An 18,537-nucleotide genomic window follows, 5' to 3' on the forward strand; every position below is an offset into this window, starting at 1 on the left:
AGATATGTTTTGAAAATTTTATGCCTTTTTCTGAAAACTTATGTTTTATTTGCTAAAATGGACATTGTTGTAGTTTTGGGATTTGCAATTAATTTTATACTTAGTATCTTAATTGGCATGTACATTCAATACCAATATATATTTTATATCATTTTCTTATACATAAAAATATGGAATTTATTAAATATATGTATACTGGCAAGGTTTTAAGTCAATTTGGCATATTAAGTCCCCTTATGCAATTAATCTTATCAAACTCCTCCAATGGAATAATGAGATATTGCAAGTAGTTGTAATAGTGTAGCAGAAGTCCAGAAAGAAAAATGAAGAGAGTCTGATATTAGGCATTGTTAAGATTAATTTTTCTTCTTTTTCATTATCTTAATAGAGGAAAAGTAGCTACCCCCTTTCCATATGGTCAATATCACTTGGAAATTTTCAAACCAGAGACTAAAAACACATGAGTTTTTCAGGCTTTAAAATGATGGATATTTTTCTAGCAAACTGTCAGAAGGTGAATGTGTAACTATCAAGTATTCTATCTGAGATCTAAAGACCTAAACCAGCTATATTCTGATTTACTGAAAGCAGGTTAGATGCCGATTAAACTGAAGGTCCATTATACCCTTTAGTATATATTGCATATGCTTTATTCCTTTGACCACACCATGGAGACATTAGTTTAATAACAGCAGCCTTAACAATGAAAAGATCTTGATATAGGTCCTTCTTCCTGTTTCTTTTAATGATAAATGATCTTTATTAAATAAATATCCAATTTAAAATATTAGTTATTTTCCCATCATGGCTATGAGCTATTTGAATCTGTCAGTAAATTAAGTGAAATCCCTTGCTTCAAGTAGTTAAGGCCCCCCCCCTACAAAAAATATGCAACCAATTCTGTGTTCTCTAATGCCAATTCCTCCAAGGTTTGCCCTGTTTTTTTTTAAAGACTAGGAACTTACTTTGATTTTTTTTAACTCATAGATCAGCCTTGCTTATATAAAGTAATGTTATACATCTTCACTAAACCCATCAAAGGAATTTGAGGTATTGGACTCAAAGTCGACATAAGAAGAAAAATGCTGACATTTCCATTTTAACTCATTACATTAATTTTGATGTTAAAAGTAATATTTGAACCCCATATTTGATCCCCAAAAGAATATTTTAATTATAGGGTTTTTGAACCTATAGTCTTATAGTATAGATAGATAGATAGATATAGATATAGATAGATATAGATATATAGATATAGTATTAAGATATTTTTACTTTTAAATGATAATTTATTAATGTATTATTATATAAGGTATAATCACGAACTCTACTGTAGACTAATATGTATGATTGATAGATAACATTTATCTTTTTTAGAGAAGTTTTGATTTCCAACGAACTATTAGTCAAATTAGACTTTAAAAAATAAATTAGTTTCTTCAATTATAACAACAATAGCTCCTTTATTTCTGAGAACTCACATACTCAAGCCTAAAGACAGCAGAAGACAAAATTGTGAAAACAGTAGTTCTTACAAGTTAATGCCTGAACCATGAACCGGTTTAGAAGGAGCTTCCCTGAGGGTCCTAAAACTATCTTCTAATGATCTAAAATAATTCAGATTGATTAACTGGATATTTATTTTCTTTAGAGGGATGTATTAACATATGAGAAAAATAAAGTGGCTTAGTACCAATAACTTAACCAATTAATATAACAGAACAAACAAAGTAATGCATACATATTAAATAATAATAATGTTGTATATTTCCTAAGGGGGAAAATATTCAAAAGACCAGATTGCTTTTTCAATCTGAACAGTATTTAAAATTTAAGTTAGCTAGAGCCCAGGGCTTACTCCTTTCAGTTTGTTGTTGTTTAAGCTGAAAATCCATGTCAGCCAAGCTCTTTTATCCTGTCTGCCCTCTTTCCCATTAAACTCTTAAATATGGAGGCCAAGACAGTCTACTGCATTGTGATAGGAAATGCAACTATGTCCACGAGTCTCCCACCCACTGCTTTTAATGAAAGAACTGCTCTGTCAGATAAGCTGTCTAGTCTGAAACATGGTTCTTTATTGTTTACAAACTGCTACATTTTCCACCTCTAGCAGATTTTTGCACAGAAAAGAATTGTGTTTGAACTAAATGGTTTATTTGACATTAATGGTGCAGTGTCAGACTTGGGTCAGGACAGTCACTCTCAGAGTTGGGAGGGCACTGTGCAATTGACCATTTTAAAAAATTGTTAAAGAATACATGGAGACTTCAGTTATAAAAATTAAAAGGAAGAAAGCAATTTTAAAGATCTGGTTATAATCTCTACTAAAGGGTTCTGATCTACCAGTTTCAGTTTGAGGGTTTAGTTAGACTTTGTTTACAGTGTTTTTTAAATGATGTTGCCCAAGTCTGTCCTCATTGAGAATGAGATTATTTTTCAAGTTTACTTATTTTTATATTTTGTTGTGCTATCTTTTTAGAAGTGTTTTTTTTAATTATGGGTAAAATTCATTTTTAGATGGAGTGAAATTGTACAAAAGAAGGCCAACTTTAGCTCAGCAATTTGAACTCCTTCCCCCCCCACACACACACACAAATTATCACAATCTGCTCTTTGGGTCTATATTGATATTCCAAATTATAGCCTTTCTCAGAGTTTTTCTTGCGTGAGAAGTGGTGTCTATGACTCTTTTCGTAGTTTTCTGAAAGAGATCCAACATCCACTCCCAGAATCTGTAACTGGTTCTCATTAAAACTACAAAGGATTTCTTTACATTTCAAAGGCTTAATTCTCTCATGATTTCACATTGGAGATAGAGCTATAGCATCAGAAATAAATCAGTCACTTTATTGGGTCAGATTCACAATTGTCAAATCAATCAAGTCAAAGACGGAATTAGGCATCTACCACAAAAAAATAAGTGACACTGATTTTACAGGAAGTAGTTATTAGTTGGAAATGACCTGATTTTTATTTTAAAGTGGACAGTTGATTATGTGAGGTTTTCCTTTTTATAAACAGAAAAATAAATCAAAGCTACTTTCTGTCTTTTTTAGGGGGTGGGGTGTGAATATCTGCCATTTATGAGAATAAAATACATAAGCAGGAATAGTATTAAGAATAGTATTTCTTAATTGAAATCTAAATGTAGTAAAACATTTATAATCTTGGTATTTTTGAAAGTTTATGAGATTTGTATCAATTTGTATTTATATATTAGAATATATACTCTTAATTTATATACTGCATGCTACATAAGAGAATGAAAATTGTAACTTACCAGAGTTACTTGATTTCAAGGATTTCATCAGGAAGAAAGCAAACTTCTCTGGTCCTTCTGCCTATGTGTCCAAAATATTGGGAAATTTTAGATGGTGATCTTCATATCAAATCATTTTAGAAATAGCAAAGACATGTGTCCTAAAAAAGTAAACAGATGTTACAGCAATGGTTCGATCTAAATTGACTCTAGTTTGTAAGTACTTTTCATCCAGTTCACTAATAAACTTCATCCATGCAAACATATATGGTCAGTCTGAATAGTATTTCATGTTACATTACCCCTAACCTATTTTGTCACTGAAATCATTTTTTGTATGGAAAAATAATACTAGTTTATTATGATTGACTGGTGTAACTTTTAAAAATGGACTCGTTTCAATTCAATAAATAGACATTTATTCAGTCCCTGCCATGTGAAAGATACTGTCTTTGGGATTGGATACTACAAAGATGTAAAAACAATAAATAAAAAAGTAACTTAAAATCTAATGGGAGAGATATTATAAACATACAAGTAAATATGAATCAAGGATGCATTACAGACAGGAGAGAGAGAGAGAGAGAGAGAGAGAGAGAGAGAGAGAGAGAGAGAGAGAGAGAGAGAGTCAAGTACTTTAAGAATATTTGAGATAGGAGAAATCACCACCTTTGAACTCATACAGTGATATAATTTATAGGCTAAGCACTGACTTAAGCGGTTTATTTCATTTAGAATATGTTTTGATATGATGTTATAAATCTGAGTCCTCTGTGTTATAAGGGGAATCTTTAATTGGCCAGGATTCTTTTAAGGGAGCAAAAAAAGCATCAGGCAAAGGGCTATCCAAATTTTAGAGATTTTATTTGCAGCCATTAGTAATGTACTGCAGGGAATTATTGAAGCACATTTTACCATTGTAGAAAAACACTTTTTTTCCACTAAAATGTTTTTATCCATGTAAGAATCTAAGGTGGCATTTTTCTTCTCTTTCCCCCCAGTGTTTCTCAGTTGACTATTAGATGTGTTAGGGGGGAAAAATGATCAGATGGGACTTGGTTTAGTAAATGAAGAGTAAGCAGTGATATATAGATATATTTGGGTGTTGTAAAATAGCTTTTTCCTCATCAGCTCCTTTGTTATCAAGAGCTTCTGAGTGAATTTGTTCAGTTTCCTTATTTTGGTAAATAGTTCTAATCCTACCTATTCAAGACCTTACCAAAAAACTAAATTATTTATCAACAAGGAGTAATATGTTCCTAAAACCCCAACCAACCTAATGGAATATTTCAATGCAGATTCTCTTGAGGTTTACAGGCAGTGCTGAAGAGAGCCGCTGGCTTATTGAATGACCTTTGAATCTCATTTGGGTTAGTGGTTGATATTTTGATTTGGTTACTGTGGTCATATTATGACAGCTGTCGAATCATTATAATTCAGTTCTACTCCTCAGTTTGCCTAATAGGAATATTTAGGTTTGTATTGCTTGAAAATGTTTTTGACTATCCTGAGCTGAGCCCAGAGTAAAAACATGGGGAGGGGGGTGGACTTAGGGTGGGTGGGGAGAGAGGGTGGTAGGTATAAGTCTATTCAAGTACCAACAACAATTCCCTGAGAGAAGAGAGAAGGCACTATAATTTTCTTGATAGATGGCCATTTCAGAATTAATACTAATACATATGCTTCTTTTTATTGTAAAATTGAAAAAAAAAGAATGAAATTAACAGGTTCTGGGTAAAGCTTGAAATCTATACTGCTTACATAACTGACTTGTGACAGTTAATTTAACATGCAAAGGGAAAGAATGACTGCTAATACCAAATGAATTTATCCAACATATTGAAATGATTTTCCTTGACCTCTAGGTGAAATTTCTCTTTCAAAATAGGAATTTTTAAATAATGTGATGATGAAATTTACAGAATATTTATGCCAATGGCACATACTTAATATTTGTGAATGATGAAATCAGAATCAGCTGATTATAGGAAACTGAATTTTAGAGCTATTTATGAGAAATAACTATACAAACTTAAAAGCTTTCTATTGGCATAAATTTTCTTCACTAATTTTTTTCAATATTTTTTAAATTGGATAATGCTGTAAACAAATAATATAAATGACTATTAATTGAGAGACTTCTCAAAGTGTGCTTTCTTTATTTGTTGTCTCAAATTACTGCTTACTTTTTTGAGGTTCCTGGGGTACAGTTTCTTATCTATTTGCTTGATATTACCTAAAAATTAATTCTTGAGGTAAGAGCAAATCCTCAGTTCTCTCCTTTATTTTTGTCAGTGTGTGTTTTTTCGTAAATTTTATTGATATCTTTTGTTCTTTTAACACCTCAATTCCCCAATATTTGCCTTCCCTGTCCACAAATTAAAAAAGAAGAAAAAACTAACAAAACCAACCAACTGATCAAAAAAGTTGAGCACACCCAAAAGTTTCTAAATTTGCAAAGAAGGGGCAATGTGTCTCCACATAATTCTTTGAAATAGACCTATATTTTCAAAACTTAGCACTTCAATTATTTTTAGTGTTTCCCCCTCCTTTTGCATTATTGTAGTTATTTTGTATGTGGTTTTGTTAGTTTTGCTTACTCCACTTTTATGTGACTTCATATGACTTTATCTGATTCATCAAATATCAAATTTATCACTTTTTACTGAGATAACATGAAGTTCATTATAAACTACAAAGTGATATATATATATATATAGAGAGAGAGAGAGAGAGAGAGACATGCTAAATGATTACTAGTTAACTATCACAAACTATTATTAGTTACTATTAATAACTATTAATAATTCATTGTGGTCATACCTCACAACTTAACTTTGGTCATCTCTTTTTTTCTCCTAATCTTTATTGCCATAAAAAGTGCTATTGTAAATGTTTTAGCATATATGAGGCTTTTTTTTATCTTTGACCTCCTTGTGATTATGCCTAGAAATAGGATTGGTGAGTCAATCAAAGGATATGGTTATTTTAGTCACTTTATATAATTACAATTTGCTTTCTAGAATGGTTAAACATTAATAAGCCCAGTAGTGTGTTTAACTTTCTACAACCACTACAAATATTAACCATTCCCTTTCCACAACCACTCCAAATATTAACTATTCCTTATCTTTTCGTAGTTTTCCTGTTCTGTGAGATGAAATTTCTAATTTTTTTGGATAACAAAATAACAGCAGTAACTTTCACCAGCTTAAAGAAAGGAAGAGCTTTCCACCGGCTCCGCCATATTCCAGTGAGTTGCCAAAATGACAAACACAAAAGGAAAAAGGAGAGGGACTCGATACATGTTTTCTAGGCCCTTTCGAAAACATGGTGTCATCCCTCTGGCTACATATATGCGCATATACAAGAAAAGTGATATTGTAGATATCAAGGGTATGGACACAGTTCAGCAAGGAATGCCCCACAAATGTTATTATGGCAAGACTGGACAAGTCTATAATGTTACACAACATGCTGTAGGCATTGTTGTGAACAAACAGGTTAAGGGCAAGATTCTACCCAAGAGAATTAATGTGCGTATTGAGCATATTAAGCATTCGAAGAGCAGAGATAGCTTCCTGAAGTGAGTAAAGGAAAATGATCAGAAGAAAGAAGCCAAAGAAAAAGGCACTTGGGTTCAACTAAAATGTCAGCCTGCTCCACCCAGAGAAGCACACTTTGTGAGAACCAATGGCAAGGAACCTGAGCTGTTGGAACCAATCCCCTATGAATTCATAGCATAAATGACTTAAAAAATAACCAATAAAAGATTTCTTGAATTTTGGGAAAAAAAGAAAGGAAGAGAACAGAGAAATGAAATTAAAGAGTAAGGAAAGGAGGAAGGAGGGAGGGAAGGAGAGAAAAAGTGAAAGAGGAAGTCAGAATGTGTTTTTTATTGTGGCAGAAGCATTAATAGGCAAGGGATAAGTAGAACTTTAAAATGACTCAATTTTTCCACTGTAAAAACTGCTTTGTACAATGTTCCTTCTTAGAATCATACTGTAATATATAATTGCAGAATGCATAAAGGAGCAATACATTAATAACATCAAAGGAATGAAAACCATTCTCACTGAACCAAAGTTCTCCTGGCCCTTTCTTCTTTGCTATGTTGGAATAGTTTTCTACAATACAGTTCATTTTCCCTTTGATCAAAAAATCCTTTTGCTTCTTTTTTTTAATTTACTCATACATAAAACTAAATTCCCTTTCTCAGCAAAAATTTTTCTGTTATTTATATATTCTATTGAAATATTATCATGTACCCCTAATTAACCCATCATTTTTATAAATGAGGAAATTGAAATCCAGAGTTTTAAATGACTTGTCCAAGGTCTCACAAATATTGACTAGTAATGCTGTTGAGAGTTGAACCATGACTGCAAACTTAACCATTATCTACTCATTCTCAATCTAGCATCCTTTCTATTATTAAATATTCTTTGACAAGTTTCAGAGTCCTTTACTTTTAGTGATTGTGGTTGAACATAATAAGTAATAATTTAATAGAATATCATCTTACTTTTGGATTGTATCCCTCCTCAAGTTTTTGTTCTCAAAAGAAATTTGGTACTTACATATACTATAACTGGACCTAAGATAGAACTGAGACCCTCTCATTTTCACAAATACAAAGATCTCTGCATGAATTTTAAATAGTGATATAATATTTATGATTGAAATGAATTCCATTTTTACTTTACTGTTAGAAATGTAAAGAATTGAAAATGTATGGAAAAACAGCTATGACACAGTGTTACATAATCAAACTGTAGGGGTTAAAGTTCATTCCATTAACTCTTTTTTAATATTTACATTTCAAACTCTAGAATATTCAGATCACAAAATTACTTCATATTCTTGAATCTGTATTGCTTTTTCTTAAAATCCCTTTTGATATTAACTCAAATGAATAGTGGTTCAATAAAACTTGGAATTAATATAAAAATATAGTAATTTAGAATTAATCCTTTTATGCATCTTATATCGAGAAAGCTTTTTTGGAGAAGTTCTGTTTTAGAGAATACATTTTTTTGAAGAACCCTATAATCTTCTCTAACTCACTCAAGTTTCATTTTAAAACTGAAAACTGAAGGCACAGTTTTATATATAATCACACTTCATTTAATATGAAGCTGGTATTATTCTATTACCATTCTAGTAATGATCAAATTCACTAAAATATCAAGTCCATTATTAGTTTTAGTCTAAGCAGCCAAAGGGTAAAGGTGAGAATTATATTTTCAATCTGAATTGATCTTGAAAAACTATAATTAACCCTGTCTAACCTAGGATTGATTATAGAGTGAAGATAGTGACAAATATCTTTTGTCATATTGAAGAGGAAGGATAGATGAGAAGGTGAGAGGGAGTAGAAAGCTAATCCAGAGTTCAAACACCAGAATAGTAATAGTAACTCTTTCCTTCCTGAAGCACCTACTCAGTTGACTACATTCTGCAAATCTCTAGATCACTGATTGTTCAGTCTTCCATTTCACCTTGATACTTAGATATGACTTTAGTCCTTATGCAGCAATATCCAAAGCTGAATGCTTGCCTGAAAGTAGAAATTATTTAAGGATGACTGATACTACCTAGTGGGTGTGGTTAAATCATAGAGAAAAAAATATTATTGATCTCATTTCCTTGAACACTTCTTTTAGAGAAATATAAAATGAGATAAAAATCATAATATGAAGGTTAAATAATGGAATATAAAAACCTGAAACTCTGAATTTTTAAATATCTAATTAGCACTCCAACTTAAAATTTTAAAAAATATTTATTAGTTCAGTACTTGGGATCTGAGACTGAATGAAAGAAACATTTATTGAATAACTACTGTGTGCTAAGAGCTATACTGTATATTTGGAGGTGATGTAAGGTAATTAAAACATGACCTTGTCTCTAAAGGCTAGTAACAAATCTACTGGTGCAATAAGCAGACTTTGATTTGAAGGAACAAAGTGAATTAAAACAAAGATTTCTTATAAAGTCATAGCATTATCACTGAATGATACATGGGCCATATATCTTCCTAATTCTTTTATCCCTCCTTCCTTCCATCACATTTCTATATTAGGAAAATGCTAATCTGACAAATACAAACCTGGGCATGAGGATACCCAATTTTTTACTTTGTTTTTAATGAAGTGTTCCTTATGTGTGATACTGCACGTGTTATCACATCTTTTAACCTCAATTTCATTATTCATAAAAAAGTGAACAATAATTCCATTTCCTGGCCTACCTATGACAACAGATATGTTGTCAGGTTTAATGAGCTATCATCTGTAAAAAAATTTTTGACTATTTTTAGAAAAGAACTGATAAACAGACCAGTTTATCATGACTACATTTTCATGTATTCTTTTTTACATCAAAGTTAGAATAAATCAAAGTAGAATAGCTAACAAACTTTATAAGGCATTTTAATAGCAAGATTCTGCCCCATATCCAATATCCATTTAGTTTAGTTCTCAAATAAAAATTTACCGGTGTTCTGTCAGCTGAGCTGATACTAGTTTAAGGGTGAAATTGAGCTCACACCTGTTCTAGCATAAAAAGAAGCCTATATGTGACTCCCTTCAAATATTCATGAAGCTGGTGAAAAAGGAGATTGAATTCAATTCCTTGAAAACCATAGCAAATCTGTAATGCCACTTAGAAAGAAGCACTTTTGCATACTTGTTATATGAATTGATTCTAATTTACTAATATTTTCCATAGGTAGATCTCCCCTCAATTAGTAAATGCAAGCTTTAAAGGTAGAAATGTGTTTCAAGAAACAGAAGCTGCTTTGCATAGCCAATAGATCTACATTAACTCTGGAAAGTGTACATATGGGAGAATCTTTGAAACAAAACGAATTTGCTGAATTACTAGGTCATTTAGCTGTTCAAGTCATGGTCCGTTAGCCAGGCAAGATGCAATGGCTTTGCTTTGTGCTCTAGTTAAGGGGCAGGATGTGTAAAACAGTGTACAGTTAGGTGGATAATTAATAATTATCTTGAGTCTGTATAGTGATACTGAATATGAGAATTTCAGTAATTGTTAAATTAAGGAAAGTGTTTCCAAATCAGATTGTCTTCCTTCATTATAAGATGCTATATTCCTTATAGAAAGGGAGATAATGGCAACACTTAAGTGTGTGAGAAAATCTTGATGGCTCAGAGATGACTAGATTTTAATGTTAGTCTCCACTGGAGCTTACCCATGGACATTCAAGATTGTTTTGAGGGTGAAAACAGGATTCAGTTTTCTTAAACCACAAGCATTTGACTACAGAATGTTTTTGTAGTTAGGTTGCATATAAAAATACAACTATTCATAATTTAGTCTTAGTGAGTTATAATAATTGTGACTATAGTTTTATGGAAGGTTTTCTCTTAGCTTAAAGCATAGCGGTATTTCCATACTTATCAGTCTGTGGAAACTGACAACTTCATACCTTGTTTCCAATAATTTTTCCATATTCTTACTTTTGGTAATTCATTAATAGTTATACCAAATCACCACACATAAAATTCCAGAAAAAGGGCCTTATTTGCATTTCTGAGGAAAGACAGAAATAGGAAGATTTAAGGGTACAATATGAAAAATGAACAAGGCAATTATTTGTCCTATTATATTGTAGCTACAAAATACCTTAGAGATTATTTAGTGAAACCATTTCAAATTAGAGATTAGGAAGCTGAGGCCCAGGGAGGGTAGTTAAATTACTTACTTGTTGATGAAAGGATTAAAATTGAGAGCCAGGATAGCATAGCATGGTTGAGCCATGAAGTCAGGAAGACCTGAACTTAAATTCCTGATTTTTGCCACAATCTTTTTTTGGTCTCAGATGAATCACTTAAGGTTTCAGTGCCCCCAGACAATTCTATGGTGATAAATTACAGAAGAACTGCCGAACTTTACCACCGAAAGGAATTTCCACAAAAGGATTTCTCCATACTTCTATAAAGCCAATGATCTGGGCTATAATTTATTTACATTTGTGTACTTATTTAATACATATGTCAAAGATATCTGTGGTTCCTTAGCAGCTCTATGTTTTTCAGATGCAATGGGGTGCTGTCCTTAGATCACAAATAATTCAGCATGCAAATTGCTTCATTATGAAACTAAGCAGAAATTAAAAACATTAAAGAATTGGAGAAGACAGAGATTATAAAGGGTAAAAGAAGGGAAGACAATGAAAATCATATCAGATGCCGTTAATATTTCATTAAATTAGAAGTCAAGGTCATTTTCTGAAAGGATTGTGATAGGGATGGTGTTAGGGATATAAGGAGATGACATAAAGCAACTGAGAATGAGTAAGAGGTAAATAAAATGTTTACTCAGCAGAGTTTAGAGCCTACTTTAGAATAACATATTCATAGTGTAGTAAATATGATTTTTTGTGTCATATTCCTGAACTGTTCAGCCCTAGAGAATAGTTGTGGAAACTTGGAAAGGATAGTTATATCAACCCCATGGTATCTTCTTTGATTCAGTATGTTCTTTGGACTTTAATCTTGTTTTTAAATGACCTGGTAATTTGAATAAGTCTTGTGGAAGTGATGGAAATAATTATTAATTGCCTACGATTATGAGAAAAGTTACTATTGTCATTGAATGACTAATTGGATGTTATATAATGTGCAAACAACAAACAAAAATTTGCTTTGGCAAAATCTACTGGTTAAGGTCCATGATTTTCTATACTAGATGTTCTTTTTTATGATGGTATTTTTAAGACAGAATAAATATTATTGCATGACTATCTTCTGCATTCTTGCTCAAATAAATGATCTTCTGTAAGGTACAGGTTTGACCATTTAATTCTACTGCTCAAGAATATTCAGTGGCTCCCTATTGCTTGATACAATGTAAGTTTCCTAGCTTATCATTTAATGCCTTATGCAATTTGACTCCAAATACCTTTTCAAATAATATCTAAATTAAATGTCACTTCTCTCCTCAAAAGCATTATTTCTCAAATGCTTATAGTGGACCAGGCACCTTGCTAAGTAACAGTAAAAGAATAAAATCAGGCACTTTGACCCCTGTTTTCATGGAGTTTGAATTCTCATAGGTGAAACAAATATATATTCCCATGTATTATAAAGGAGTGCATATACCAGAGTTTATGCAAGCAATGGCTTCATTTGGAGATGGCCAGAAGGTGGTGTATTGGATGGGTTTAGGAAAATTTCTAAAAGGAAGTTCACTAATTGAGGCCCTGAGTTCTATGGGAAGAAGGCAGAGCCTTCTTGTATAGCTTGAGGATGACTGGGAAATAAACAGTGGAGAACTATTCTTCTGGACTTGACTCTTACCACAAGGAGGAACTGGTTGCCAAAGCAAAAATGTGGACTAGCTTGAAAGGAAGTGACTGTCATTTGTGGCGTGATATTAACTGGGAAGAAAATCTCTAGTGGAATGCCCTCAGGGACTTGTCTGGCCTTCTGCCTCTTAACATTTTTATCAATTACTTGAATAATTCCTAAATTATTCAACTACTTGGACAGCATTCTTATTAAACTTGCTGATGAAACAAGGTTGGGAAGGAGAGTTAACATGCCAGATGACAAACTCAGGATCCAAAAAGATTCGATGAGATGGGACTTAACAAAGATAAATGTAACTGCATGTATACAGGATAGAAATAGGAAGGCCTTTTGAGCTAGAAAATCTTGAGGAAAAGATTTTGGAGTTTTACTAGATTAGGGCTGCATTTAGAGGCAGGAGACTGCTCAGATCCTGAATTTGTCCCAACTGATGTGACTTTTTGGCAAATTATTTCAATTTTCTGGGCCTTGGTTTCCCGTCTGAAAAACAAGTAGGCTTTTATTACTTGACCTCTGAAGTTCCTTCCCTCTTTAGTAGATCTGTGATCCTATGTATGCTATACAAAAAAAAGTCAGTCTTAGACTTCATTAAGCAGTATTATGTATAGAATGAGAGGGTTGATTCTTTTTTTTGAAAGGAGAGTCGTATGTGGATACGTGATTTCATCACTATCAAAACTTCCATTGTATGAAGCATCTCCATTAATGCATTCAATACAGTTCCATTGTAATATACAATTTTAAGTCACTTTGTTACAGTGGCTGAAATATAGTGACTGAAAGATAGGAGTTCAAGAAAGACTTAATGATTGATTGACTGATTGATTATTCCTCTGACTTTGAGACAAGAATTAACATAATGCATTTGGGGCTAAGTAAATCTGTTTTTGAGGAATTTAATTTTCCAAGAAGATAATGCCATTATATGTCAGAAGCTGAACTTGAACCCATGTCTTCCTAATTCCAATCCTGGTCCTGTATCTAATATCCATCTCTCTGTGATTATTTCATTTATTTGAAAATGACCATTATGACCTTCCCCAAGACTCCTTTTTTCAATACTTTCTGTGTTTTCAGACTAGTGAAATCATAATTTCAAGAATAATCTTTTTTCTTACTAAGAAATAATTTACCTGTAGAACGTATGCTGACCTAGACATGTTTCAAATAAGTTAAAAAGATATAGTTTTGTTGCTTTAAGTCTTGGTGAAGATCTTTCAGTATGATGAAATCACAGGTCACTTAAAGTGTCAGTATAATTAACAGTAATCAGGATCAATGGCATCATGTACTTTGCTAATGGTATCTTTACTTATTTCCAAGGTCTTCTGGTTTGGAGTTTTTGTTTTTGCCCAGTAAATAAGAGGCACCCAATAATTACTTGTTGACTGATTGATTAGCAAAGAATAAAATCTATACTAGTCAAACACAACATGTGATGAAATTGAAAATCCTCATAACATAGTTCTGGTGATTGACAAGATAACTCCAGGTAGGTTGATGGCACACTGCAGAGAGCACTGGGTTTAAAGTCAGTGTATCCTGAATTCCAATCCAGCCTCAGAAGATTACTAATTGTGTAACTCTGTGCAAGTCTCTTAACAGGTTTAAAATGTCCTCAGTTGTAAAATAAAAAGGAAATTAGGGTCTAACTAACAGTTGTCAGTGCTCCAAAGTGCTTAGCAGAGTGCCTGGCCCAGAGTAGAAGTTTAATAAATAAATGTTTGTTCTCTTCCTCTTACTTTCCAAGGACCAGTCATCTATGGTGAGAAAATTCTCACTAGATTTGGTGGGGGTGGGGAAGGATGAAAGGTCAATGGGAACAGAATGGCAGTTTATGAAAGCTGGCCACAAATATGTCTGCAGTTTAAAATTTAAGTTAAGGGAGTTGTCCAGTCAGATAAAATGGATTCTTGAAAAATTAAAAGCAAGGGACAAATGGGAGCTCGGCTTTGCTGTTATATACACTACTCTGTTGAACTTGCTGCTCAGTATCCCTCAGAAATAAATGAGTGCTCAGAATCTTTGTTCAACCTTTTCCATGTTTCTTAAGCATCTACAAGAGCAAAGTCATAATTTGATTATAACAGACTTCATTATTCAGGAGTTTTCATAAGCTCAAGTTCATCACGTAAAAAAAGTTTTCAGTTTGTTTTTTCCCCTTTCTGGTAACTTGAAACACAGAATCAGCATTTTGCTTTTGTGCTTTAGAACTTCCCTTTTTTGTCTTTTAATCAAGATGAAAATCAACTTGATTCTGCCTGCAGAGCTAAGCTATCGGGCTTTTTAGAAAATCTGTATTGTTAAATTGGAAGCACGTTCTGCACATGGTTTAGCAGTTAGTAGCCTGGAAAATGACCCAATAGCCAAGACAGTTTTTTTTTTAAATCTCCATTGAAAGTGCCTGCTTAAAGTATAAGCCAGTAATTGACTATTTTAAACGTTTTCATTGTTAATTCTTTTAAGTCTATTATAGTTTATAAATACATTGCTTTCTAAGTGGTGTCAGTAGAGGAACATTAGAGCTATAAGAAAATCTAGTTAAATGTGCTGCCTAGGATTGCCAATTAGTATATAGGACTGGTATCCCTAACTCTTGGAAATATTTACTTAGTGAACTTGAAGTCACTTTGTCTTTATGTTTAGTTTCTCCATGTTTAAAATTGATTCAAAATTGTAGTCTTTGAATAAAGGAAACTATACATGCATAACTCTATTGTAAGTATATTGCCTTCAGTGTTCTGGCTTGTTAATTGCTTTTATTTAGATTAGTATTATTCATTTTCCACATTCTTGTGGAGTTATTCCTTAATAATATTGATAAATCTTCATCTCTTTTTTTTGTTTTAGTGCTTTTTACTTAATCCCTACTGAAAACTTCAAAGTGACAAATTATATTTATGTACTCTGGAATTTGAATACTGTCATTTCCTGAAAAACAGTTATGGTTGCATGTGATCAAGTAAGAAGTATCTTTATTTCCTGATTTATAATAATAATTCTCAAGAGTGCAAAGTGCTTTAGATACAATATTGCATGTGAACCTCAAACAACCTTGAAAATTGGCAATTCAGAGATGATTACCATTTTACAAATAAGGAAACTGAAGCTCAAAATGATTAAGTGGTATACCGATCATCTTATATTTAATAAATATCAGAGATGGGATTTGAACTCATATTGATTCAACTCCATTTCTAACACTTTATCCACCATAATACACTGGTAGCACAGTAGATACAGTACTGGACTCTACTGGAGTCAGGAAGATCCGAGTTCAGCTATGACTTCAGACACTTACTAGCTGTGTAAATATCCCTGGGCAAGTCATATAAATTCTCTCATCCTCTATTTCTTCATCTGTAAAATGTGGAGAGGGAGCACCTATCTCCTAGGTTTTAAGGTAAATAAGATGATATTTGTTATGGTTGTAAAGGGCTTTGCAAACCTAAGTAATAAATAATACTAACCCTTATCATATCCCTATTTTTTCTACTCTTTTAAAAAATGTACTATAAGGAAACTACTATATTATCAGTAACAGTTTATAATTGTTCATTATTAAAGATTATTAAAAACTATAAGGAGATATGAGTTAACTATTGTTGGTCAGAAAATGAGGAGATATACAACTTGGATATAAGAATAAAGAAAAGAAAGGGAAGTAATCTGAATGGACTAGGGTCAATTCATGTACAAATTGGATTTACAAAGTTTACAGGATATATAATCTTGCATATTATTAAAGAATAGTGATAATATTTATTTAAAGTTGTACCTTAAAAAATATTGCATGATTAAGTTTATGTGAAACAAAAGATGTGGTTGGAAATGCAGAGGTAAAGTGGATTTTTTTAAGTGGATATTTTAATAGCAGTGAAGATAACCCAATTAGGTTCATTAGTAAGTCTTAAGTGAGACTAGAAAAAAAGGAAATAACAAGGAAACTACTTAGTTATGCAAATTTGGGAAATATAGGGATTTGAGCAAAGCAGATTTTTGCACTAGATATGTGCTTCAGATAATGTACTTTAAACCAGATATCATCCCAATCACTGAGTTAGATGCTCAAGAGTACAGAGTGTCTGTAGCTAAAACAGCAGCTTCCCTGTCCTTTGTGACAGTTCACAGTCAGTGTTGAACATTAGAAAACTATATAATTGAAAGAGAAAAGAGGGTAAAGCAGTGAAGGAAAAGACACACAGAGGAGAAATATAGCTTATTCAAAGATAAATTCAATAAATGTATGCCCAAGGGTTATGCAGTCTAAAAATAAATATCCTACAAATAAAATCCAACAAACGGGCTAATGTGGATTAAAACGGAAGGGCAAAATGCAATCATCGATTGAAAAAGAGGCACAGTTGACATCAAGTGTTATACAGAAGATGACTGGTGTGATTACAGGAAGAAGTTAAGAGTATTTAAAAACATCCCAAAATTAAGAGTTGAAGAAAGAAAGAGATTGAATATGAGATGAAGATAAATAATAATGAGCTGTTTCTCGAGTACCTAAAGAACAGGAGGTCAGAAAAGTGGTTTGTCAAGCCTCTAAGAGATAGAAAGGGTAATTTATTGACAAGAGATGGAGACACTACTAAAAAATAAATGAATTTTTCACCTCAGTGTTCACAAAGGAAGATGGGGGACAGATGCCAGAAACAGACATAAATTTCCCAGGAGAGACAGAAGAAATACTGAAAGAAATCAGGATCATGCCAAAATAGGTGATAAAGGGATGAGAATATAAGATTAATACAATTCTAAATTTTAAGATCAGTCACTCAATATTCCTCAAGAAGTTGCATGATGAAGGCAGCCCCTCTTCTCTCCCTCAAATAGTGGCAGTTAAAAATATTCTCATGTTCTTTAGTAAAAACTGCAAAGAATTTTCAGATGAGTAAATAAGACTGTGGACTCAGAAATTATATTTCCCTAATTGGGTCTTAAATGGTCTAATGATTTTCTTTCTATCAGCTCTTAGTTGTTCAGTGTCATCTAACCTACTTTTAATGCAAGGTAAACCCAGATAACTTAGGGTATTTTATATAGTTTTTCAAACAGCCATTCATATAGAACAAGTCTTAATTTATATTAGGAAAATAATAAAATAAACAAATGTAATTAGAATTATTCTTACTGGCCATTTTAAGGACATTCTTTTATTTCTTGTGGTTTTTTCATGGTTTGTATGGGTGCATACATTATCTAATTTTAATCCAAAAGACATTTTCTTCTTTATCATGTGCAAAACACTTTGTTAGAGGCTAAGCAAAAATATTGTTTGGATAAGAAGCAGTTACTTTACTTCTGGAATCCAAGATCTAGTAGTGACTGGTGACATATAATTATAAAGCAAAATCTCACATACAACATTAAAGTGATAAGAAACCTGATGATATACAAGGAAGCAAAATCATTACCTCATGGAGCAGTTTAGGGATAGGTCATAGAGTCATAATTCTAAACTTCAAAGGAACTTGAGTCCAATTAGTCCATTCCTTTCTTTTTATAGATAAGGAAACTGAGGCCCAGGAAGATTAAGCAATATGCCCATGGCAACTAAGTGTCAGAAGCAGGATCTGAACCAAAGGTAGTGCTGACTCCAAAGTTTTATTGAACTCAACTTAAGCTCACAAGAAGGAAGTCAACAGCTTTACAATTCTGATGTCTTAAGTTAAATCCAGATCAATATCTTCCAAACCACAAATCAGAAACCTTCCTAAAGTTATGTTCGTTATGATTTGCTTTAAATAAAAGGAATAATATGCATGAATGCCACATAAGTTGAAGGCAGAGCTCCAAGATGTTTAAGTTCTTAGAAAATTGAGGTCAGTTTTAAAAGTTTTTTTAAAAGGCTAATTAAAGTTATGTTGGAAAATATTTTCTAGGGTCAGTAAAATAAAAAGGTCCAAAGGCTTTGTGCCTATGCATTCCTCA

The 18,537-nt window shown here is 32.5% G+C and overlaps 1 protein-coding gene and 1 pseudogene across 9 annotated transcripts in view; both read left to right on the forward strand.

Annotated features, from left to right (window-relative positions):
• The window catches only part of TCF4 (transcription factor 4), a 443,115-nt gene that overhangs the window by 166,633 nt on the left and 257,945 nt on the right, over positions 1–18,537 (forward strand). The gene's annotated exons all lie outside the window — the stretch shown is intronic.
• LOC141503302 (large ribosomal subunit protein eL21-like) overlaps positions 1–18,537 on the forward strand; it is a 36,416-nt pseudogene continuing 17,879 nt past the window's right edge.

Source organism: Macrotis lagotis, chromosome X (genome assembly GCF_037893015.1).
Source record: "Macrotis lagotis isolate mMagLag1 chromosome X, bilby.v1.9.chrom.fasta, whole genome shotgun sequence".
Classification (NCBI taxonomy): Eukaryota; Metazoa; Chordata; class Mammalia; order Peramelemorphia; family Peramelidae; genus Macrotis; species Macrotis lagotis.